We start from the raw sequence: 26,127 nt of genomic DNA, 5'->3' as shown, positions 1-26,127 counted from the left end.
TATCGCATAAGGTTTATGAAATGGTAAAATGCTTGTCTATGTGTCAGGGCAGTAAACGACTTGAAAGAAGGTTTTCTTAGTACATGATTCAGAGGTTCTATGTTTTAATTCCAGCAGAGAAAAGGCAATCGGACTATGAATATTCAGGTTTGGGGTTGATGGAGTAACGAAGCTTGATATTTTCGAGTGTGGTAGAGTTCTCAATTTTGATGTGGTGTCATCGCCTTGTAAAATGCATTAAGGTTCGCCGGTGTTATAGTTTTCTTTAACTCGCCTTCACGATGGGGTGTTAGGAATTGTTATAGGGGAAAAGGTCGTTAGAGATCGTGGTGTGCAGTGATTCAGGAGCGAAGCAGCGTTCATAGTATTGATGGCTCGAGAAGGATGATCGTCCGAAAGGTTTAAAGCTGGTAAGGAGCTATTGGTTCAAGTGCTACAGTGACGGATTTTGAGTTAAGGCAAAAACTGGGCAGCGAAGGATGAGGAAGGACATGTGGAAGGTGCCTTGCGGTGGTTAGGTTCCGAAAAGGCCAAGTGTAAGAAAACAGAAGCAGAGTAGTTTCTTAAAGGAGATGGTTGACCAAAGTGGGAGAGTGCAAGGTAGCACATGGGTTACGTGGTAGGATGATTACACGTCTTGAGGAACGTTTGGAGTGATTTGGGATGTAGAATGGACAATGACTAGGTCTACAAACTTAAGTTGTAATATTAGCTGCTATATTGAGGAAGACTGGATACAACAGGAGGGAGTTGCTTGATTTGAAGAAGGATACAACATGACTTTGGTTTGGAATGTATTGTCGCACCTCTATTGACGCCCATGAGGAGTGAACGGACTGGTGCAGCTGGTGAATGAGCTCGGACTCAGGATGATCTACTGATTTCGTAGTAATTGCACTCAGTGCAGCGATGTTGGAATATGTCGGCATATAATTTCCACAGGTGGGTTATCTCATGTGAGCAGGTTAGCAGTCGCTTGGTGTTGACGAAGCTTCTGCGAAGAATTTTACTGGTTACCCGGTAAGCGATTTAATATGCAAATGTGGCTAGTGGTTCGGAGTGTTTATTAAAGGTTAATAGAAGAATTTTGAGAAATTTGGCAAGTTGCGTGTGCAAGATCATGTCGACGATGAAGAAAGAATCTCGGTGGATTCCAAAATTTTTTAATTTGTAGCTTCAAGCTAAGTGGGAGAACCCCACTGTCTATAATTGGATTGCGTAGTGTCAACTTGTACGGTTTCTAGTTATCGGTATATTGGTGGGTCATTACAACTAAGGAAAGAAAATATCGGTGGTAATTTGAGCAAAGGATTTGGGGAATGTGTGCCATATTTGTCCTTATCAATTCATATTCAGGTTTGTGGGAAGACTCAGAGTTTATGCTTCGTATAGATGTAATGCACAAGGAAAGTGAGACAGTCGGGTGTTTCCTTGAGAAAGTGTCCATGTGCTAGAAGGGCCTTGGAGTTGATCATGTATGGGAACAAGTCAGAGCAAGTGACTCTCAATAACGGTCATAGTGGGTTCAAAAATTTAAAGTGTGGTGTCTAAGGATCTCGAGTCCGTAGTATTGTTGAGTATTGAGCTTTTGCAGCAGATTATGAAACGGGGCTTGGAGTACTTTGCGTTATCTTTAGGTTGTGGTGTAGCATTTGAGAAACGGAAGAAAATAACTTCGGATTCATAAAAGAAGTATCAGAATGGGTGTACCAGTTGAAGATGTAAAAGTGCGCACAAGGAGGGGTATGGGATGATTTGTGGGTTTTGAAACAGTGTGGTCTCGTGAAATAAGGTCACTTGGGATGAGTGCGTTTGTGATGTAATGAATTGAGTTATTATTATTATTTCTAAGGCAAGTGGAGAATAAATTGAGAAAAAATGGGTCGGCTAACAATGGTTGAATTGGCATGATAGTGGCAATGATCAATTCCTTCAGCGCGTTGCGTTATGCATGTGATTTGTGGCGGTACGTGCGAGGCTAGACGGCCACCATAATTGATTTTATTTGGAGGAATTCAAGTATTATGGCATGTTATGTGTAGAGGGATCCCGGAAGAGTTATGGTGGTTTAGACCACTATTTGGGGCCGGTATTCTCTGCGGATATGGGAATTCAGTCACGTGTTGCAATGGTTCTCTTGAAATAAGTTAAGTAGAAGGTTGCTATATGATGAAGTGTTGCCCTATTAGTGGTTCGGGAGTTATGATGGAATTCCTATACTCCTACGTATTTGCGTGATTAAGTGCATTAAGTAGCATGAGATTCGTAAGTTGAGGATTTAAGATTTCGGCTCGGTATTGACAAGGTTGTCACAAGCTTGGACGAGCAGGAAAAGGATTTAGATGTTTAAAGTAAGATAGTATTGTTTTCGGCGTCACCTAAGGTTGATGTCAGGTGTAAGAGACCTTGTGTATTGATTTGTGAATTCTTGATATGCTTTACAGTATTAGTGTGACCGGTGGCATGGATGTGGAGACTTGTTACCTGGTGCGGAAGGTCGTGGGAGCGTTTCCCACGGAAACATTGTGTAAGAGTGGCATGTAGTCACTTAATTGAGTGAAGATTGAAACCAAGTATGAAGATTATGGCGATATCGCTAATTGGAGAATTTATGCCTAGATGGCGCTCGGTTCAGTTGGTTGTGGACTGCGGAAGTTTGTTCCGGTTATGATGGTTGCTCTTGTGTTTATGGAAAAAAAGGTCATTATGGATCCTTGAAAGGTTATTATCCTAGTACGGTGTGATCAGAATCGGCTTGAGGTCTGTGGATGGATTTAAATATGAATACGGGCTCTATATCAGGCCGGATGTGTTCATTTCAGCCTAAAAGCTCCCTATGGAGGAGTATTCAGACGTTGGATGTCGTTTCGTCGTCAGTTATTTCATATAATACTATATTGTGCCGTGTGAGTTATGAAACGGCTTGATAAATTTCTTATGTGTTGAGGTTCCGCGTAGCGATGGTGTTATGTGAGCAGGATGGCTCTCGAGATTTAGATCATATATCGCACCTCAGTTGTGCTTGAGTTTTGTAGCGTATGGCATTGTCGGTCTTTCCAGGGATGATATTATGCACTAAGTGTGCTTGTGTCCGATATTCAGATATTTTGCAGTAATGAGCATTCTAGCTCGGTAAGTATTTTCTTATAGATTCTTTTTGTGCAGATCGGGTGGCACACCGCCACGGGTATGTTGTTTGGATTGGGTTGCACGCCACAACAGTATCATGTGTGGATCGGGTTGCATGCCGCAACAGTGTGATGTCGAGTACAATCACCTATATTCTATTTTGTGTGTTTTGTGTCCCATTTTCTGAGGAAGGATCATGACACCTTTTCAATTGTCTAATTAGTCACGTGGGTTGAGTAATCATTTCCAGAGTTCATTTTCCTTGTGTATCGCAATCGAGTCCGTAGCTTATTAGGTAATTGTGGCATCATATGAGGCTTTTTGATCGTGTCTGAGGTGGTTTATTGCCTGAGCAGATTATACTTGGTGAGCAAGATTATTGGATTCGGGATCAGTGCGATCAGATTATATGAAGTGTAATATAGAGAAAATACCATTATTTGGTTATAATGAGGCAATGGTTCTTGTCAGAAGGAGAAATTTAATAATTGTTGACTCGGCAATTAGTTATGAATTTCTACACATTTCTTCCATCGTGGAAGCATTTCAAGAGTTGGAACAGGACTTATATGTATCATGAGGTGTGTTGTGAACATCAGATTCGTGATATTTTGGCTATTGTTATCAAAGGATGTTATTATAGTCATGTGAATGATGCGGTGCATGGTCTAAATTCAACAAAGGTATGCAATCCTGTATTGGTGCATCATGTAGTGATTGATACGACATTCATAGGTTGGAAACATGCATGGTGGAGAATTCTGGATGTTAGAATTGGGCTCTAAGGCTTATTTGCCTAAATGAAGGGGAGAATTTTAGGATTGGCTTGAGTTAATGTGCTCAACTGGGTGTGGTAGCACGGGTAGGTGCATGAGGTGTTAAAATAGTGATTTTGGATAACTCTGGAACACTCCTTAGCACGTTCGAGGACGAACGTATATTTAAGTGGGAGATAATGTAACGACCCAACCGGTCGTTTTGACTTTTAGAACCCCGTTCCCCGAAATAAAACTTCTCGTATGTGCTTTAATAATTTATGACTTGTGGGGATGGTTGGTTCGGGATTTGGAAGTTTTTGGGTTGAAATCGGAACACTTGGTTCCTTAAGTTGGCTTTAAAAGGCCAAGTTTGACTTTGGTCAACATTTTGAGCAAACGGACTCGGATCACTATTTTGACAGTTTCGGTAGGTCCGTATCGTGATTTGGGACTTGGGCATATACCCGGAATCAAATTACGAGGTCCCTAGCCCGAGATATGGAATTTTGATGAAAAAATTAAAATAATTTATGTTCAAATAGTGACCGGATGTCGAATTATGTGCAAATGACCCCGGAATAGAATTTTGATGATTCCAACAGCTCTGTATGGTGATTTTGGACTTAGGAGCATGATCGTAATTTTATTTGGAAGTCTGTAGTGAAATTAGGCTTGAAATGGCTAAAACAAGAATTTAAGTTTGGAAGTTTGACCGGGGAGTTGACTTTTTGATACCAGAGTCGGAATACAGTTCCGAAAATTTTCATAGCAAAATTCATTAAACTTGAATTAGAGCATACTTCGTGGTTTTAGCGTCGTTTTATGTGATTTGAGGTTTCAAATAAGTTCGTATGATGTTTTAGGACTTGTCGATACATTTGGTTGAGGTCCCGAGGGCCTCGGGTGGATTCCGGGTGGTTAACGGATCGAATTTGGAATTTGAAGAAGAGTTGAGGCAGCTGATATCTGGTGTGATCACACCTGCAAAAAATACATTGCGGGATCCAAGCCGCAGGTGCGAAAAATCCATCACGTGTGCGAAGCCGCAGGTGCGAAAAATCCATCGCTGGTGCGAAGCCGCAGGTGCGAAACATCCATCGCGGGTGCGAAGCCTCAGGTGCAAAAATTAATCGCGGGTGCGATGCCGCAGGTGCAAAAAATTCATCGTAGGCGCGAAGAATGTTTCCGCGGGTGCGAAGCCGCGGACGCGATGATCGTTGGGCAGTGAGTGTTTAAAGCGGGGATTTCAGCATTTTTGCTCATTTCTTCATTCTTGGACGTTCTTGGGAGCTTCTTGAGAGGAGCATTCACCTAGCAACGTGGAGGTAAGTTAATTCCCACCTATTGCAAGTTAAATACATGGTTTATATATGGATTTAGACATGAAAATTTGTAGAAATTTAGAGTTTTGAATGAAAACCTAAAAAATTGGAATTTTTTATTTTTCACCACGAAAATGGTTATGGAATTGGATGGAAACTATATATTTGAGTTCTTGAGATTATGGGTAACGCTTCTCTCCGAAAATTTTTGAAAATCGGGCGCGTGGGCCCGGGATAAATTTTAGGAATTATACCATTTTGGATAGGATAATTTATTTAATAGATAAATTTCGAATTATTGAACGTGTATTAATTATTTTATATAACTTTTGGATAGTTCGGATTTTTCGGCATGGAATTGAGATTTTAACGCGACGTGGTGATCGAAAAGTGAACTTTGAGACAAGGAAAGCTAATTGTGGGGGCTACGTACGCATCAGGTGACGAGAGTCCGTGCGTAGCTACTATTAATGCTAAAGTCCGGGTAGTTTAGGACTCAAAAGAATGAATTAATTGTATAAATGGTAGTCTTTACTTAATTAAATTATATATATATATATATATATATATATATATATATATATATATATATATATATATATATATATATATATATATGTTGTGAATTGTTAGATAAGAATATTAAAGGATGAAAATCTCATATGCTTGAATTTTTGTTTAAATTAATTAATTGTTAAGAGAAATTGTTCTTCCTCCTGAATTTATCTTATAATAAATATACTCTCATTCCGGAGGTACATAAGAAAATGTCATCCTTTCTTGTGGAGCGGGCCGAACACCTCGGCATGATAGATGCATCTATGGATCATGCCGCATGTCCCTCGGCAGTGTACACGACACTCTGGATCGGGCCGAACGGCCTCGGCAGAAATCGTGCTTGATAATAATAAAAATTACACGATACTTGGACAGTTTATTGCAGCTTGTAAAGCTATTTGATAAATTGGAAATTTATTGAAATTGAATTGTAGCTTGTGAAGCTATTTGATAAATTGGAAGTTTTATTGAAATTGAAGGATTTAATTAATAGATTGGAAATTTTTGCATTTGAAGGATTTTTATTATTTCTACTAATTGAATAAAATTATTATTAACTCTGTGAATCATGCTGATTTGAATAATTATAATTTATTCCATTTATTGTTGATGACCCTTAGTGAATGTCAAAGTCGGCCATCTCGTCTCTACCATTTCGAGATTAGGCTTGATATTTACTAGGTAAACGTTATTTTCGTACTCATACTGCACTTGTTGTACATTTTATTGTGCAGGTTCATATATGTCTAGTGGCCTTGTGGGCGCAGAGGTGTGGTTAATAATTGTGGGGATATAGGTGAGCTGCATTCTGTATTATGATCCGCAGCTAACAGAGTCTCCTTCAGAGTTATTATATTTTCCTGTCTAATTTGTATTCTGGACAGATACTGTATTTTATTTTAATTCCCTAGTAAAGGCTCATGCACTTGTGACACCGGGTTTTAGGAATGGTTGTGAATTGTTTAGAAATTTAGTTGCTAAAAATATTTATCATTACTCTATGAGTTTTATCCTTACTATTTCATTGAAGAAATTTTGATTTCAAAAATATTAAAATGGGTAATTAAGTTAATTGATTATGGTTGGCTTGCCTGACAGTGGTGTCCGGCGCCATCACGACCTTAATGTATTTTGGGGTGTGACAGTATCGCCTCGTAGTCTCAAAAGTAAATGTGCGGGGAGAACTCCCGAGGAACTGCCTCGTAGTCTCAAAAGCAAATATGCAGGTAGAACTCCCGAGGTACCGCCTCGTAGTCTCAAAAGTAAACACACAGCGCAAACCGATAAATACGACAGTTAAAAGCAAGATTTCTACAGTTATACTGATAAAGAACAAGGAAAAGCAGGAAAATCAACTTTGCATGCTTCACAAAGTTCAAATAAGCAGTTAATGCACGTAGACATGCGATATTAGACTAAACAGGATAACTACACATATTGGAATAGCTCAATTAAGAATGAAAATAGATTAATACTCATTTAAACGGTATAACTCAAATTAAAGGAAAAACAGGTTACTACTTAGTAAAATAAATTGGGTTTTACAACAAATAGCCCGTGTACGTACTCGTCACCTAACGTACACGGCGCTCACATATCATAACAGTACCAAATCCTAAGGAAATTTCTCCCACACAAGGTTAGGCAAGCCACTTACCTCGAACCAAGCTCAATCAATCGGTAACGATGCCTTTTTCACGAATATCCGACTCTGAATGGCCTAAATCTAGCCAAAATCAATTACATATCATAAATACAACTATAAGAAACTAATCTAATTAATGAAATCAAAGCTAAAGCAAGAAATTAGAAAATTGCCCCAAAAAGTCTACTCGGGCCCACGTCTCGGAATCGGGTAGAAGTCACAAACTATGAACACCCATTCACTCACGAGTCCAACCATATAAGAATTACTCGAATTCGACCTCAAATCGCCTTTCAAAACTCAAAATTTTAGTCTAGGAAGTTTATATCATTTTCCCCCAAATTTCTAACTCAAATCCCTAATTAGATGATGAAAATAGTAATAAATGCTTGAAATATAGTCCAATCCGGGTTAGAATCACTTACCCCAACAATTTCCTTAAAGAACCCTCGAAATATCGCCTCACACCGAGTTCTCAAGGTCCCAAAATTGAAAATGGAAAACAAACCCTCGAACTTGATCTTTTCTACCCAGCTATTCCGCATCTGCGGTCCTACTGTCGCACCTGCGGAATTTCCCTCGCAGGTGCGGAAATGACTTAAGGGAGCTGGGTCCTCATCTGTGATGAAGGGGCCGCAGCTGTGTGTGTGCGCCTGCGGAACTTGGTCCGCTTCTGCGGTCTCACTTCGCACATGCGCTCCTTTGGCGCATCTGCGGGCACCGCAGATGTGGAAAATAGCCTCGCACCTGCGATCCCGCACCTGCGGTCTCCCCACCGCAGGTGCGAAACACCAAAAACTAGAAAACTTCAGCATTTTGCCTAAGTCCAATTTCAATTTGTTATGCATCTGAAACACACCCGAGGCCCCCGGGACCCCAACCAAATATACAAACAAGTCCTAAAACACCATACGAACTTAGTCGAGCCCTCAAATCACATCAAATAATGCTAAAAATACGAATCACCCTTCGATTCAAACTTAATCAACTTTGAAACTTCAAACTTCTAAAACCGATGCCGAAACCTATCAAACCATGTTCTATTGACCTCAAATTTTGCACACAAGTCATATTCATCCTTAAGGACCTACTCCAACTTCCGAAATCGGAATCCGGCCCCTATATCAAAAAGTCTACTACCGGTCAAAATCTCCAAAATTTCGACTTTCGCCAATTCAAGCCTAAATCAGCTATGGAGCTCCAATTCACATTCCAGACATGCTCCTAAGTCCAGAATCACCCAACAGAGCTAACGGAACCAATGAAACTCTATTCCGGAGTCCTCTTGACACAGTTCCAACTACAGTCAAAAGTCCTGAGACTTAAGCTTCTGTTTAGGGACTAAATATCCCAAAACACTCTGAGAACACAACCAAAGCCTCCCGGCAAGTCACATAAGCAGGAAGAGATACGGGGAAAGTAGTAAACAGGGGATCAGGGATATAACTCTCAAAATAACCGCCCGGGTCATTACAGTATGCGAACGGTAACATTAGAGCTACCTCCTAATCTCCGAGCTAATCCAGATACAGCTCACAGACAACCACCACTATCAATAATACCTGGATCTGCACACGAAGTACAGAGTATAGTATGAGTATAACCGCCCCCATGTATTTAATAAGTAGCAAGCCTAACCTCGGGCTGAAAATAGTGATGAACTTGATAAGGTCTGATGCTCACTTTCCATAGCCAACAACAACAATAATAGCAAAATAATAACATATAAAAAAAGCAGCTCAAATAATAGAAGGCTCAACTTAACACAGTAGGAGGAGAAACATGCATGCTTTTCAGGAATATTAGTCAAGTCATCAACTTTCCCACAGAAATCACTTAGACATAAGTTTATCAATATAAATTGAGATTTCAAATTCTAAACATTATATATAGTGATATCAAATACAAATTAGCATGATGAAAATACTTCTCTATGCATGCACGTCAAATATACATGCTAAATCAACAATATCACACTTAAATCATCATGTATACACAATATCAGTACATACATAGAACCTAGCACAAGTACCCCTAAATTATATATACTCTTAGCATGCTCGCGGTGCCTGACTCAAAGCCTCTGAATCATCACACACGCATACATACACTCAGCATTGTACGGGTGCCTGGCTGAAGCCCCTCACTAAGCACATATCAACTGCCTGCACTCATAGAATTATACCTGACTTCGGAGGAGCGGATCCTAGCCCAAGCATTGATCAGATCAAAGTCAACGATCAATATTATAAAGCCCAATATGGAGCCTGACGTGACGCCCTCACAATCCATATAAACACTCGTCAACTAATTTCGCTCAGCATAATATGGGCCTAAACACAAACGTCTTCTCACAATCAATATCACCTAGCTCAATATGGGGCTTGATGCAAGCGTCCCTCACCATCAATATCAACATGGCTATAAGGCATAAAAATCGATCATCAATCTACTTAAGTCTTAATGTGCCAACACCTTACAATATAATATCAATATATCGCATGGAATATACCAACGTGCCACAACCTAGATCAAGCTCGTATTACACAAATTAAGACAATAATAACATGTGAGTTAACATATAAAAAGTTCACAGAAACAGAGATATAATATGCGGTTGCAATTATCATGACTTAACGACATGACTACGGCTAAGGCAAATAGCTCAAAATGTAGCAAACGTAGTCATATGATGTCTCAATAGATAAGCAAATAGCCTAGACATGATTTATAGCACGAATAATAGCTCACGTAGTCATACAAGTGGAGAAAACACAAAATCAAAGGAACATGATAGCAAAACAAGGCATATAATAACCTAAGATCTACTTGTATCATGAACAACCATGGTGCATGCATATACGCTCGTCACCTCACATATACGTCACTCCAAACATATAACAAATACCATAACCAACAGGAAACACCCTCAATCCAAGCCTAGGCAAGATACTTACCTTATCCGAGCTAGCCTCCAACCTTAAATTGCGTAAAAACCTCGCTCTATCCCGCGGATTGCGTAAATCCAAGACAAACATTATCCAAGGAAGTCAATAGTGCCATAGGAAGCGATTTCAATCCATAAAGTTTCAATCCTTACAGAAATTCCCAAAATTCAGTAGAAGTCAACCCAGACCCACGTGTCCGAAATCCGAAACCAATACCAAATTTCGATGACCTATAACCATCCAAGTCCAAATATGTAATTAGTTTCTAAAACCGAGTCTAAATCAATACTCAAATCCCCCAAAATATACTTTCTTAAAGTGTAGACAAAAATCCCAAATTTTCTTTTAAAATTTCAAGTTTAAAGTGTAGAAATCCATAGGTAATCAATATATAAAGCCAAATCCAAATGAAAATCAATTACCTCTAAGGTAATAGTAAAATTGCTCTTCAAAATCTCCTCTTCTCGAAGTCTAGGGCTCAAAAATATAAAATAATGGGTAAAATCCCGAAAATGGCAACTTAAATACACTACTCAGTTATACTCATCGCGATCGTGGTAGTCCCCTTACGATCGCGAAGGCCAAACAACCTCTAGCTCCAGCTACGCTTCGCGAACGAGAAGACACCAACACAAACGCGATGTTCAACATTTCCCATACCTACGCGAACTTGACACTGCCCACGTGAACGCGAAGGCCAAACACTATGCAAAGACGGCTACCTTCTCGCATTCGTGAACAATAAAAATTCAATGGCCGAGAATTAATCTACGCGAATGCGACCCACTGATCGCGAACGCGAAGCACACCAGAAGATCAGCTATGCAAACTCAACCAAAATGAACCATAACCATCCCGAATCACACCCGAGCCCCACGGAACTCCATCCAATCATAACAACAAGTCCAAATACATTATCCAAACTTATTCAAGGGCTAGAAATTTCACAAATAACATCAAAAATTAATAATCAAAGATGAAAATCATTCTCTTAACTTCAAGAACTTTCAACTTGCAACCAAGCGTCCATTTCAAGCCTAACCAATCCAGATTCCAACCAAAATTTTCACACAAGTTCCAATTGACAAAATGAACTTATTTCATGTTCCAGAACAATAATCCGAACCTGATACCATCAAATACAACTCCCAATCAAACTTGTGAACTCTCTAATTCTTCAAATGGCCAACTTTCGACAAATAGAGCCAATACCTTCTAGGAACATCCAAATTCAAATCTGAATATAAGCCCAAATCCAAAATTACCATACAAACCTATTAGAATTATCAAATCACCAATCCAAGGTCATTTACTCAAAAGTCAAACCTTAGTCAACTCTTCCAACTTAAAGCTTTCGAATTGAGAATTACACTCCTAAATCAACTCCGAACCTCTCGAAAGCCAAAACCAACCATACATGCAAGTGATAATGCATATTATGAAGCTCCAGTTCACATCAAATTTTGTGGGCCGGTAAATAATGACCTAATGAACGTTCATGGCGCATCGATTACTATTGTTTATTAGGTCGTTTTAAATAATACCACATAATTTTAGGAGAATCGTGGCCGGTCGCCCGAATTCCCGCATATGGCATGGACTATAACACTTGAATATCCGGGAATCATCATGAATTGCTATATTATGGATCTAAAATGCAAAAATAATGAGGCAAAGGTCATGGCAAAGAAATAACTATTGTTCATTAGGTTGTCTTTGATGGGCCCACAAAAGTTTAGGACATTCAGGGTCGGTAGCCCCAATTCATGTTGATGGCGTGGACTATAGCACACAAAGATTTGGAAATCATCTTGAATTCATATTTTATGACTCTAAAATTCCAAAATATGAGGAACGGCCATGGCAAAGCAATGATTGTTGTTCTTTAGGTCATTTTTGATGGGCCAGTAAAGGTTTTAGGAGATTCGAGGCTGGTCGCCCTAATTCTTGCAGATGGCGTGGACTATAGCTCATGAAAATCTAGGAATCGTCCTTAATTCCTGTTTTATAGCAAAAACATTAGGAATGGTCATGGAGAAATAATAACTATTATTAATTTAATCATTTTTATGGGCTCGCAAAATTTTAGGAGATTCGGGCCCGGCCACCCGAATTCAGGCAGATGGCATGGATTATTACACACGAAAATCTAGGAATCGTCTTGAATTCCTATTTTATGGCCCTAAAATGCTAAAAAATGAGGAACGATCATGGCGAAGTGATGACTATTTTTCATTAGGTCATTTTTGTTGGGCCCGCAAAATTTTAGGAGATTCGGTTTTGGTCGGCCAAATTAATGTAGACGGCGTGGACTATAGCACACGAAAATCTGTGAATCGTCCTAAATACATGTTTTATGGCCTTAAAACACAAACGAGGAGCGGTCATTGCAAAGTGATGACTATTTGTGATGACCCAATAGGTCATTTAGATATTTAGACTTCTTTTCTGTGTTCCAAAACCTCGAATAGCTTTGTTTAGCCTTTCTTTATTTTTGTGTACAGTCCGTGTCTTATTATGGAAAATATTTATGTGAAAAATTAAAACAAATGTGAAATTTAGCCTTAAAATAATTTGAGTTGACTACGATCAACGTTTTGTGTAAACGGACCCGGATCAGTATTTTGACGGTCCCAGTGGGTCCTTATTGTGATTTGGGACTTGAGCGTATACCCGGAACTAAATTCGGAAGTCCCTAACTTGATTTAACGTAATTTGTTAAAAACTAGTAATTTGAAGGTTTAAAGAATTCTTAAGTTTGACCGTAGGTTGACTTTGTTGCTACCAGGTTTGGATTTCCATTTCGGGACTTGGTGTAGGTTCATTTCACTATTTATGACTTGTCTGTAAAATTTAGTGCAAAACGGAGTTGATTTGACGTGATTCGGGCGCCCGGTTATAAATTTGAAAGTTCTTAAGTTTCTTTGAAGATTTCATTCATTTTGATGCCCAATTTGTAGTTCTAGGTGTTATTTTGGTGTTGTGATTGCACGATCAAGTTAGTATGATGTTATTACACTTGTGTGCATGTTTGGTTTGGAGCCTGGGGGGCTCGGGTGAGTTTCGGATAGGCTACAGAATGATTTTGAATGTAGAAGGATTGCTGGTTTTAGAGATTCTGGTGTCTGGTGCGTTGTTATTCACGATCGCGAAGGGTAACCCAGGCTATGGGTGAGATTTCTTCTATGCGAACGCGAAGTTGAGGTCGCGGACGTGAAGCAGTAGTGGGATCACCCTTCGCGAACACGACCAATACCACGTGAACGTGATAGGTATAAGCCTGGGAGGGGAGCAACTGGGTGTTCTACGCGAACGCGATCAAGGGGTCGCGAACGCGATGGCCAGGGGGAAGAGCCATCGCAAACGCAAAGAGCATTTCATGAATGCAAAGGCCACTTGGGTCGTAGTGCTTCGCGATCGTGTCAGGTCCTTCGCGAACGCGATGAAGACCTATCGCCAGTGATTTAAATTATCCCAAAGACGGGAATTTCTTCATATTTCATTATTTTCACATTAGAGCTCGGCCTAGAGGCGATTTTAAAGAGAAAGCCCTTCCCCACTTCATAGGTTAGTATATTTTAACTCGTTTTCTTCTATTTCCATCAACACTCATTGATTTCTAATCTTTAATCTCAGCTCTTTCATGGTAGAAATTAGGGATTTGGGTAGAATTGGGGATTTTGTTTAAAATTGAGATTTAGACCTCAAATTGAGGTCAGATTTCGAAACTAATCACATAATCGGGCTCGGGGGTGAATGGGTTATTGGGTTTTTATCCGAATCTCGGGTTTTGACCAAGCAAGCCCGAGGTTGACTTTTGTTGACTTTTTTCAAAATCATTAAAGATTGAATCTTTTTCACTCATGGATAGTTTCTGAAGCTTATTTTGAATTGTTTGAACTATATTTGGTTATATTCGATTGGTTTGGAGGCGAAATTTAGAGGGAAGGCCTCGGTTGAACTTAGATTTGATTGTGGAGCGAGGTAAGTGTCGTGGTTAACCTTGACTTGTGGCATTAAGACTTGTTAGTCTATTTGCTATGTGTTTAATGTGTGGGTACAATGTATATGTGGGGTGATGAGTAATTATGAGTTGTTGTTGGGTTAAAGCATGCGGGTGGAACTTGTTTCCTTGTGTTTTATTGCATTTTTAATTATGATATCCATGCTTAGGTAAGGTTATTACTTCTTTGATTATTCCTACCGTAATTATTGCTTATTTCATAATTGTTGAGTATATTGGAAGTTAATGTTTGGTATCTTGACATCATATTTGACGTTAAATACATTCTCCGCATTATTTATTTTCCCGAATTCATATTATCTTCATTACATAGTAAGGAAGAGTGTAAAAGCACGAAGGGTGATGTCGTGCCATTGCATTTATCTCATTTATTGATTAATATATAGTGAGGAAGAGTGTAAAAGCACGAAGGGTGATGTCGTGTCATTTATCTCATTTATTCATTATTATATGGTGAGGAAGAGAGTAAAAGCACGAAGGGTGATGTCGTGCCATTCATCTTATTTATTCATTGTTACATGGTGAGGTTGAGAGTAAAAGCATGAAGGGTGATGCCGTGCCATTTCATTTTACTTATATCATCATTTCATGGTAAGGACGAGAGTAAAAGCACGAAGGGTGATGTCGTGCCATTTTCATATCATTGGTTTATCTGATTTCATCAGTTGATGATTTATTTAACTATTACGTGATTTCATACCTGTTGTAGTTATCATATTTTTCCCCTATTTGCATGTCCCTTACTAATTTGTATGTTGTTATTCTCTATTATTGTTACTGCCTCGTATATAAACTCTTATAGATTTATTTACTTAGGTGTCATGTCATAGCCTCGTCGAGGTTAGACTCGACACTTACGCAGTATATTGGGTCGGTTGTACTCATACTACACTTATGCACTTCTTGTGTAGATTTTGGTATTGGTCCCAGCGGTGCGTGAGGTACGTCAGATCCGATCATTACATATGAAAAATTGAGGTAGATCTGCTGGCGTCCGCAGACCTTGAAGTCCCCTTCCTCTTTCCTCTTTTACTATTCATTTCCTTCGAACAATTGTATTTATTTCAGAATCTGTTTGTAGAACTTCTATTTGCTCGTGTACTTATGACTCCGGGTCTTCGGAAGTAGAGATTATCACATAACTTATGTTGGTACTGTAATCAGATTGTGATTTTATTCTTGTTGTATATTATCATTGTGTTTAAACTGTTAAAAATTGGATATTTAATTATCTCACGCCGGCTTGCCTAGCAAATGGATGTTAGGCGACATCACGACCCAGAGGTTGGGATTTCGGATTTTGACAACATGGTACCAGAGCACTAGGTTGCCTAGGTCTCATGAGTCATGATCAAGCTTAGTAGAGTTTGTATTTATCTTCTAGAGGCTACGGAGATGTCTGTATTTATCTTCCAGAAGCTATGGAGTTTAGGAAGTCTTTCACTTCTTTCCTTCTCTACCGTGCGATTTTGTTCTATCATTGATGATTGAGTCATTATTTTCTTATTCTCTCGTAGATGGTGAGAACACGCACAACATCTACAGTCGGACAGGAGCCGGAGCCATCAGTGGCAGCTACTACCAGGGGCAGAGGCGAAGGTCGAGCTAGAGGCTTAGGCCGAGGTCGAGCTAGAGGCAGAGCTCAGCCTAGATCTCGAGCAGTAGCACCCGTAGTGGAGCCTCAGATTGATCACGAGGAGGAGGTCCCATCTCAGAGCGTGCCCGTCAGACTAGCTCAGGTCCTAGAGGGGTTCATAGCCACTCTAGTGCTTCAGGACGCTCTAGTCCGCTTGGTGGACCTTATGGAGAGTGTGGCCCATACCTGTGCATTTTCGGTGGCACCAGCCATCTCTCGGGCCGGGGGAGGAGCACAAACTCCCACTACTCACACCCCGGAGAAGGCAGCTCCCCTATATCAGACTCCAACAGCCTAGCAAGTTGGGGTGGTTCAGCCGATTGTCGCGGCACAGTATAGTGTTAAGCCCGCTATGTCTTCTGAGGCATTGTTGAGGCTGAATAAGTTCATCGAGCTCTTCCATGTTCATTTTAGTGTTGTAGCTTCTGAGGACCCACATGACTACTTGGATCGTTGCCACGAGTGTTGCGCAACATGGGTATAGTTGAGACCAATGGGGTCGATTTTGTAGTATTCCAGATGACCGGTTCGACAAAGACATGGTGGAGGGATTATGCGTTGACTAGACTAGCTGGTTCACCTCCACTTACCTAGGATCAGTTTTTACAGCTATTTCTAGAGAAATTCATTCCTTTCACTCTGAGAGAGGATTACCACAGGAAGTTTGAGCATCTTCGGCAGGGTAGCATGACTGTTACCCAGTATGAGACTCGATTTTTGGACCTAGCTTGCCACGCCATTATCTTGATCCCTACTGAGAGAGAGAGTAAGGAGATCCATTGATGGGCTCACTTTCACTATCAGGCTACAGATGGCCAAGGAGACCGGAGATGATATTTCTTTACAGAGGGCTGTAGAGATTGCTAGATGGGTCGAGATGGTTCGTTGTCAAGAGAGGGGGTCGGTATATGATTAGAGGCTTCATCATTCCGGTGGTTTCAGTGGTGCCTCGTCTGGAGGCATGGGTACTTTTGGTAGAGGCCATCCTCCCAGGGCGTTTCAGTCAGTGCTTCAGGCATCCCATGATGTTTTGCGTAGTCGTGGTCCTTATGTATCTCATTCTGAGCAACTAACCTACAATGCACCACCAGCTCCTATTAGTGCACCTCCGATCCAGAGTAATCAGAGTAGTTATCCAGGTAGACAGGGCCAGTTACAGGGTCAGCAGTCACAGCAGCCGAAGGCTTGTTATACTTGTGAAGATCTGAGGCACCTTTCTAGATTTTTCCCTAGATCACAGGGCGGCATGCACCAGCAGGGTTCTTGTGCCATGATTCCGGCACCGGTTTCTCCATTGCCCGCTCAGCCAACTAGAGGCAAGGGTCAGGCTGCCAGAGGTGGAGGTTAGGCCATTAGAGGTGGAGGCCAGGCCGTTAGAGGTGTAGGCCAGCCAGCTAGAGGTCGTCCGAGAGACGGAGGTTAGAGTGGTAGGGCCCAGCCCCATTTTTATGCATTCTCGGCTAGACCTGAGGCCGAGTCATCTGACGCCATTATCACATGTATTGTTCCAGTTTGCCATAAAGATGCTTCAGTTCTATTTGATCTGGGCTCTACTTATTCCTACGTGTCATCCTATTTTTCTTCATATCTGGTTGTATCTCGTGATTCTTTGAGTGTTCCTGTGTATGTGTCCACGTGTGTGGGAGATTCTATTATTGTAGCTTGTATCTATCGATCGTGTGTGATTACTATTAGGAGTCTTGGTACTAGTGTAGATCTCCTACTTCTTGATATGGTAGACTTTGATCTTATTTTGGGCATGAATTGGTTGTCACCTTATCATGCTATATTGGATTATCATGCCTAGACGGTAACCTTAGCCATGTCGGGGTTGCCTCGATTAGAGTGGAGAGGGACTCATGGGCATTCTACCAGCAGGGTTATTTCTTATATGAAAGCTCGGCGTATGGTCGAGATGGGATGTCTAGCATATTTTGCCTATATTTGTGATTTGGGTGCGAAGGTTCCTTCCATGGATTCAGTACTTGTTGTGCGCGAGTTTCCAGATGTGTTTCCTGCAGATCTGCCGGGGATGCTACCCGATAGAGATATTAACTTCTATATTGATTTGGCTCTGGGCACTCAGCCCATTTCTATTCCACCATATTGTATGGCCCCATCGTAGTTGAAGGAATTGAAGGAGTAGTTGCAAGATTTACTTGATAAGGGATTCATTAGACCTAGTGTCTCGCCTTCGAGTGCACCCATGTTATTGAAGAAGGATGGTTCGATGAGGATGTGTATAGACTATCGGCAGTTGAACAAAGTCACTATCAAGAACAAGTACCCGTTGCCGAGGATTGATGACTTATTTGGTTAGCTTCAAGGTGCCAAAGCGTTTTCGAAGATTGATTTGAGATTTGGCTACCATCAGTTGATGATTAGGGCATCTGATGTCCTTAAGACGGCTTTTCAGACTCGATATGGGCATTATGAGTTCCTAGTGATGTCATTTGGGTTTACAAATGCCCCAGCATCATTTATGGATTTGATGAACCGGGTATTCAAGCCCTATTGGGATTATTTTATGATCGTATTCATTCATAATATCTTGATCTACTCCCACAGTCAAAAGGAGCATGAGCAGCATCTTCAGATTGTATTTCAGACTCTAAGAGATAGCCACTTATATACCAAGTTTTCAAAGTATGAGTTTTGGTTAGACTCGATCGCCTTTTGGGGCATGTTGTATCGGTTGAGGGCATAAAGGTGGATCCTAAGAAGATTGAGTCAGTGTAGAACTGGCCTAGACCTACTTCAGCTATAGAGATTCGGAGTTTCCTGGGTTTGGCGGGTTATTATCGCCGGTTCGTGGAGGGGTTTTCATCCATAACAACCCCATTGACTAGATTGACCTAGAAGGGTACTCCGTTCAGGTGGTCCAATGAGTGTGAGTTGAGGATTCAGAAATGCAAGACTTCTTTAACTACGATGCAAGTGTTGGTGTTTCCCGCAGGTTTAGGATCCTACACGGTGTATTGTGATGCATCTCGTATTGGGCTCGGTGCAGTATTGATGCAGGATGGCAAGGTGATTGCATACGCGTCGCGGCAGTTGAAGGTTTATGAGAAGAATTACCATGTTCATGACCTAGAGTTGGCAGCCATTATTCATGCACTAAAGATTTGGAGGCATTACCTTTACGACGTGTCATGTAAGGTGTTCACAAATCATCAGAGTCTACAGTATTTATTCAAGCAAAAGGATCTCAACTTGAGATAGAGGAGGTGGTTGGAGCTGTTGAAAGACTATGATATTACCATTTTGTACCATCCCGGGAAGGCTAATATGGTGGTCGATGCCTTGAGTAGAAAGGATGTGAGTATGGGTAGCCTTGCGTATATTCCACTTGGGGAGAGGCCGCTAGCATCAGATGTTCAGGCTTTGTCCAATCAGTTCGTGAGGTTAGATGTCTCGAAGCCCAATCATGTTCTAGCTTGCACGGTCTCTCGGACTTCTTTGTATGAGCGCATCAGAGAGTGTCAATATGACGACCCCCATTTTCTTGTCCTCAAGGACACATTATGGCACGGTGGTTCCAAACATGTTACTTTTGGAGATGGTGGGGTGTTGCGGATGCAGGGTCGTATTTGTGTGCCCAATGTGGATAGACTTCGTGAGTTGATTCTTAAGGAGGCCCACAATTCCCGGTATTCCATTCATCTGGGTGCCTCCAAGATGAATCAGGATTTGCGAGAGCATTATTGGTGGAGTAGAATGAAGAAGGATATATTTTCATATGTAGCTTGGTGTTTGAATTGTCAGCAAATAAAGTACGAGCATTAGAGTCCTGGTGGTTTGCTTCAAAGGCTTGAGATTCCTGAGTGGAAGTGGGAGCGCATTACCAAGGATTTCTTTGTTGGGATCTCACGGACTCAGAAGAAGTTCGACGCAGTATGGGTCATTGTGGACAAGTTGACCAAGTCGGCACATTTCATTCCAGTAGCAGTTATCTATTCTTTAGAGCAGTTGGCTGAGATCTATATCCGCGAGATAGTCCGTCTTCACAACGTGCCCGTGTCCATCATTTTTGATTGAGGTACCCAATTCACCTCGCACTTCTGGAGGGTCGTACAACGTGAGTTAAGCACACAGGTTAAGTTGAGAAAATCATTTCACCCCCACACGGACGAACAGTTCGAGCGCACCATTTAGATATTGGAGGATATACTTTGGGCGTGTGTTATGGATTTTGAGGGTTCTTGGGATCCATTTTTGCCGCTTGCGGAGTTTTTCCACAACAACATCTACCAGTCGAGTATTCAGAAGGCTCCTTATAAAGCATTATATGGGAGACAGTGCCGCTCGCCAGTCGGTTGGTTCGAGCTAGGAGAGGCTCGATTGTTGGGTACCGATTTGGTTCAGGATGCCTTAGAAAAGGTCAAGATGATTCAGGATCGACTTCGCATGGCTCAGTCTAGGTAGAAGAGTTATGCCGATCAGAGAGTTAGTGATGTTGCATTCATGGTTGGAGAGAGGGTATTGCTTCGGGTTTCACCCATGAAGGGTATGATGAGGTTTGGAAAGAAGGGCAAGTTGAGCCCTAGGTATATCAGACCCTTTGAGATTCTTGAGTTCATGCTCCGGAAGTATCACGGTAATCCGTCCCCTATGTTAGACTTCAGCTCAGTCCAATGGGACAAGGATTTGACTTATGAGGAGGAGACGGTCGCCATTCTAACCTGGCAAGTCCGAAAGTTGAGGTCTAAGAGTTATCCCTCAGCTCGAGTGCATTGGAGAGGTCAGCTGATCGAGACAGTCACATAGGAGTCCGAGTCGAACATGCAGAGTAGATATCCACACCTTTTCACCAGTCCAGGTACCATTCTATGCCCATTCGAGGACGAACGTTTGTTTTAGAGGTAGAGAATGTGATGTCCCGATAGGTCATTTAGAGCTTTAGCCTTCATTTGTATGTTTTGAGATCTTAAATAGCTCTGTTTAGCCTTTCTCCATTTGCATACGGAATCCGTGTCTTTTTTCAAAAAGGTTTTATGTGAAAAATTAAAGAAAATATGAAATTTAGCCTTAAAAATGATTTGAGTTGACTACGGTCAACATTTTGAGTAAACGGACCCAGATCAATGTTTTGATGGTCCCAATGGGTTAGTATTATGATTTGGGACTTGGGCGTATGCCCGGAACCGAATTCGGAAGTCCCTAACTTGATTTAACGTAATTTATTGAAAACTAGTAATTTGAAGGTTTAAAAAATTCTTAAGTTTGACCGTAGGTTGACTTTGTTTCTACCGGGTTCGGATTTTGGTTCGGGAACTTGGTATAGGTTAATTTTACTATTTATGACTTTTTTGCAAATTTTGGTGCAAAACAGAGTTGATTTGATGTGATTCAAACGTCCGGTTATAAATTTGAAAGTTCAAAGTTTCTTTGAAAATTTCATTCAGTTTAATGTCTGAGTCATAGTTCTAGGTGCTATTTAAGTGTTTTTCAGGCGAGCAAGTTCGTATAAAGTTATTACACTTATGTTGTCATGGGCTGCTTTCCATCATCGACCCAAGACCCCTTTGGACGCACCCCGTGACGTCCTGGCAAGCCTCCCAATGCCTAGCACCACGGTCGGCCTCGTGGTCTCAGCAGCGCCAAGTGACACGCGCACATGTGCCTGTGTCGCCCCACGAATAATCAGTGCCAGCGCCCAGCAGCTGGCGAGTGCCAACAGTGCCGCGCGCACCAACAATGCCGCGCACACAAACCATCATGATACCAACAGCGTCGCATGCACAGATAGTGCCCCGCGCACAGATCCAATGCCAAGCACCAGCTCCCAGCCGCTGACAGATCCAAATATTGTCGCACGCACCAACAGCAATGCGCACGCAAACCCTGATGCTCAAGACAAAGTTGTTGCCATCGGACTTGTTTCTCCCTTGTAGAAGACTAAGTCATTTTCATTGTAATTATAGAGTATTTTTACTTCATTCATTTTCAGTGTGCTTCTACAGCTTTCATAGGTCAACTCATGTAACTTTGGTTTATTGTTTTTAAGCATTATTAAGGGGGACCAAAGCATTCAAACATTCAAGCATTTAAACAATTCTCTGTACTGGTGTCTCTCCCCCCGACACCGCATAACATCCTGTAATAGCTTTCATCACCATCAATACAATCATCAGCTTTCATCATCAATTGCTCATTTTTCGCTACTCAATTGCTCACGACATTGGTTTTCCTGTACGGCACTGATAATCTAGTCTAGCGTATGGAGGGGACCTCAGTTGGCGCATAGCAACCGCACTGACATCGATTTCTTAGCCTTACATTGCCCTTCCAAGGAATTTCAGGAAGGCACGCGTAATAGTTGGTATCAAAGCCTAGGCTCGACATCGGACGAGGGAACACACATTTCCATCATCACCATTTCTGACCATGGTGAATTATGGGGATCGCATCACGGTCCTCGAAGAGACGTTTGACGTACTACGACCCATTATGGATACGGTGCCTGATCAAAAAAACAACCTAGTGCAAAGGTTGGATGACCTAGACCACAGAATGCGGCAGGCCGACGTTGACATAGCAAACATCAGTAGCGACTCTGAGGAAGATCGGCAAACGGCTGCCGTCGAGGCAACCAAAATTCATGGCAAATTTGAGGACCTCCAACAGGAGCGTGCCGAGGATTTAGCCCATCGGGAACTAGAGGCAGACAGACAAACAGTCATGCAGCAAACTATAGATAACTTGACAGGCCAGCTCAATTTTGTCAATGATGCTCTTCAAAGCCTGCTCAAAGGAGGCGAAAACCAAATCAGGGTTGCCATGAACATTGCCCACATGCCACAAAAGCTGAAAATTTCGGAGCCAAAGCCATACAACGGAGCCCGGGATGCTAAAGAAGTGGAAAACTTCTTCTTCGACATCGAACAATACTTCAATGCCGTAGGACAGTTGGAAGAATACAAAAAGGTAGCAATTGCTACCATGTATCTTCAAGGCGATGCAAAACTCTGGTGGTGAGTCAAATACGAAGCCATGAGGGCCGGTGAAGATACTCTCAACACATAGGCAGAACTGAAGGCAGCCATACGCCTGCAGTTCTTCCCCAAAAATGTGGAATCCAATGCATGGAGAAAGTTGCATGAACTCCTCCATACCAGGTCGGTGCGGGATTACGTGCATGAATTTTCCGCACTCATGCAAAACATACGGGATATGGGGGACAAAGACAAACTGTTCGTATTCATAGAAGGTTTGAAACCTCATGCTCGTATGGAGCTGCAAAGGAAAAGGGTAGATACCCTGCCCAAGGCCATTCAAGTTGTAGAGTGCCTTGGGGATTATCAGTTGGAAACTCAGAAGGATAGGCCTCAGCCGCCTATCCGAGGGGGATACAACGGGAGCCAACCTAGCAATGGTGGTCCTAACAGAAACGGAGAAGATCGAGGTGCATCCAAATCTAAGACTCCTTCCTCAAGCAGCAACAGTGTTGCATCAGTCAACAACAATCAGGGGAGAAAGCCCCCTTCAGAATGCCGTCATTGAGGTGGAGAACATTGGAACAATTAATGTCCCAATACACAGATCAATGCTCAACAGACTGTTGAAGATGAGTCAGAATCTAACGACTCAAACAGCCCGGAACAAGTAGGTGCCTTCAACGCATTTGTTGGCTCCATTCATGATACCTTGGTGGGAACCAGTGTTGGTAACCCCAAGAAGAACACATGCCCAATCATCAAGAAAGGGAAAGGAAAGGTGGATGAGAGGCCTCCCATAACACAAAAGAGGACCTTAATGTTCGTTGCCATGAAATTAAACGGCAAACCAATTCGGGCATTAATAGACACGGGTGCTACCCATAACTACCTGGCCTCAACTCAAGTGCAGCACCTCGGTCTAGCGGTGAAAACGAGTAGGGGTCATGTCAAGGCTATCAACTCTCCATCTCAGCCAGTGAGTGGAATAGCCAAAGAAGTTCCAATGAAGCTTGGCCCATACAAGGGAATATTTGACCTACGCATAGCTATCATCGCTGACTTCAAACTGATAGTGGGATTGGAATTCCTCAGGCAAACAAACACCATCCTGGTGCCATATGCCAACATTCTCCTAATGATAGGAGACAACGGGGCCAAACCCCGCACCATACCATGCATACCCATAAAGATGGCCGCTGAAAATATCTCGGCCATGCAAGTAAAGAAGGCAGTCAAAATACAAGAACCTATTGTTCCAGCTGCTTTCAACATCATCAATCAGACATCAGATCATCGATGTCCAACAACTCATGGTGCCCCTCAGTGTGTGAAGACTTGTCAAGCATGCCAAAAGGACAAGTCGGATCACTCAGCACAAGCCGGACTCTTGGAACCGCTACCTGTCCCACAGATACCTTGGGAAAGCATTTCCCTGAATTTCATCACAGGATTACCCAAGGTCGGAAATCATGCAACCATCATGGTGGTAGTAGACCAATTTTCCAAGTATGCTACCTTCATCGCAGCCCCACAGAACATATCGGCAGAAGATACAGCTCGACTCTTCTTCTCGCATATTGTCAAATATTGGGGCATGCCCAACAACATCATTAGTGACTGCGACTCACGCTTCACTAGCAAGTTTTGGACCCATTTATTCAGGTGCCTCGGATCCAAATTGAGTCATAACTCAAACTTCCATCAACAAGCAGATGGCCAGCCAGACCGGTTCAATGACATGCTGGAGGAATATCTCCGCCAATTTGCAACTGGGTCACAAATCCATTGGGTGAAGCTTCTGGATGCTGCTCAGTTGTGTTAAAATAGGTCATTTTTTGGTTTTTTAGGTCCAGATTTTTGTGTGCCATAGTCCACGCCATCTGCATGAATTCGGGCAACCAACCTCGAATCTCCTAATTTTGCGAGCCCATAAAAAACAACCTAATGAACTATAGTCATCGATTCGCCATGACGTTCCTTGTTTTTTGGCATTTTAGGCCATAAAATAGGAATTCAAGACAATTCCTAGATTTTTATGTGCTTTAATCCATGCCATCTGCATAAATCGGTTTACCGGCCCCAAATCTCCTTAAAATTTGCGGGCCCATCAAACACGACCTAATGAACAATAGTGTCACGACCCAAAATCCCAACCTTGGGGTCGTGATGGCGCCTAACATACACTTGCTTGGCAAGCCGACGTGAGATGATTAAATAGCCAATTTTAATAGTTTAAACACAATGATAATATACAACGAGAAAATAGAATCCCAATCTGATATAGTACCAACATAAGTTATGTGATAATATCTACTCCCAAAGACCCGGAGTCACGAGTACACGAGAAACTAGAAGTTCTACAAACAGTGTCTGAAATAAATTCAACTATTTCGAAAGAAATAAACAGTAAAAGAGGGAAGAGGATGGGGACTTCAAGGCTACGGATGCCAGCAGATCTACCTCAAGTCTCCGTATGCAATGATCTGAGCTGATGCACCTCACGCACTACTAGGACCAATACCAGAATCTGTACAAGAAGTGTAGTATGAGTACAACCGACCCAATGTACTTCATAAGTGTCGAGCCAAACCTCGATGAGATAGTGATGAGGCTATGACAGGACACCTACGTAAATAAACATGTACAAGTATATATACGAGGCAGTAACAATAACAGAGAATAACAACGTACAAACTGGAAGGGGACATGAAAAAAAGGGAAAAATATGATAACTACAACCGGTATGAAATCACGTAATAGTCAAGTAAATCATCAACCGATGAAATCAGATAAACCAATGATATGAAAATGGCACGGCATCATCTTTCGTGCTTTTACTCTCGTCCTTACCATGAAATGATGATATAAGTAAAACAAAATGGCATGCAATCACCCTTCGTGCTTTTACTCTCAAACTCACCATGTAACAATGAATAAATGAGATGAATGGGACGATATCATCCTTCGTGCCTTTACTCTCTTCCTCACCATATAATAATGAATAAATGAGATAAATGGCACGACATCACCCTTCGTGCTTTTACTCTCTTCCTTACTATGTATTAATCAATAAATGAGATAAATGAAATGGAACAACATCACCCTTTGTGATTTTACACTCTTCCTTATCATGTAATGAAGATAATAAGAATTCGGGAAAATAAATAAT

Source organism: Nicotiana tomentosiformis, chromosome 9 (genome assembly GCF_000390325.3).
Source record: "Nicotiana tomentosiformis chromosome 9, ASM39032v3, whole genome shotgun sequence".
NCBI classification, from domain to species: Eukaryota; Viridiplantae; Streptophyta; class Magnoliopsida; order Solanales; family Solanaceae; genus Nicotiana; species Nicotiana tomentosiformis.
This window is presented reverse-complemented; position numbering follows the sequence as displayed.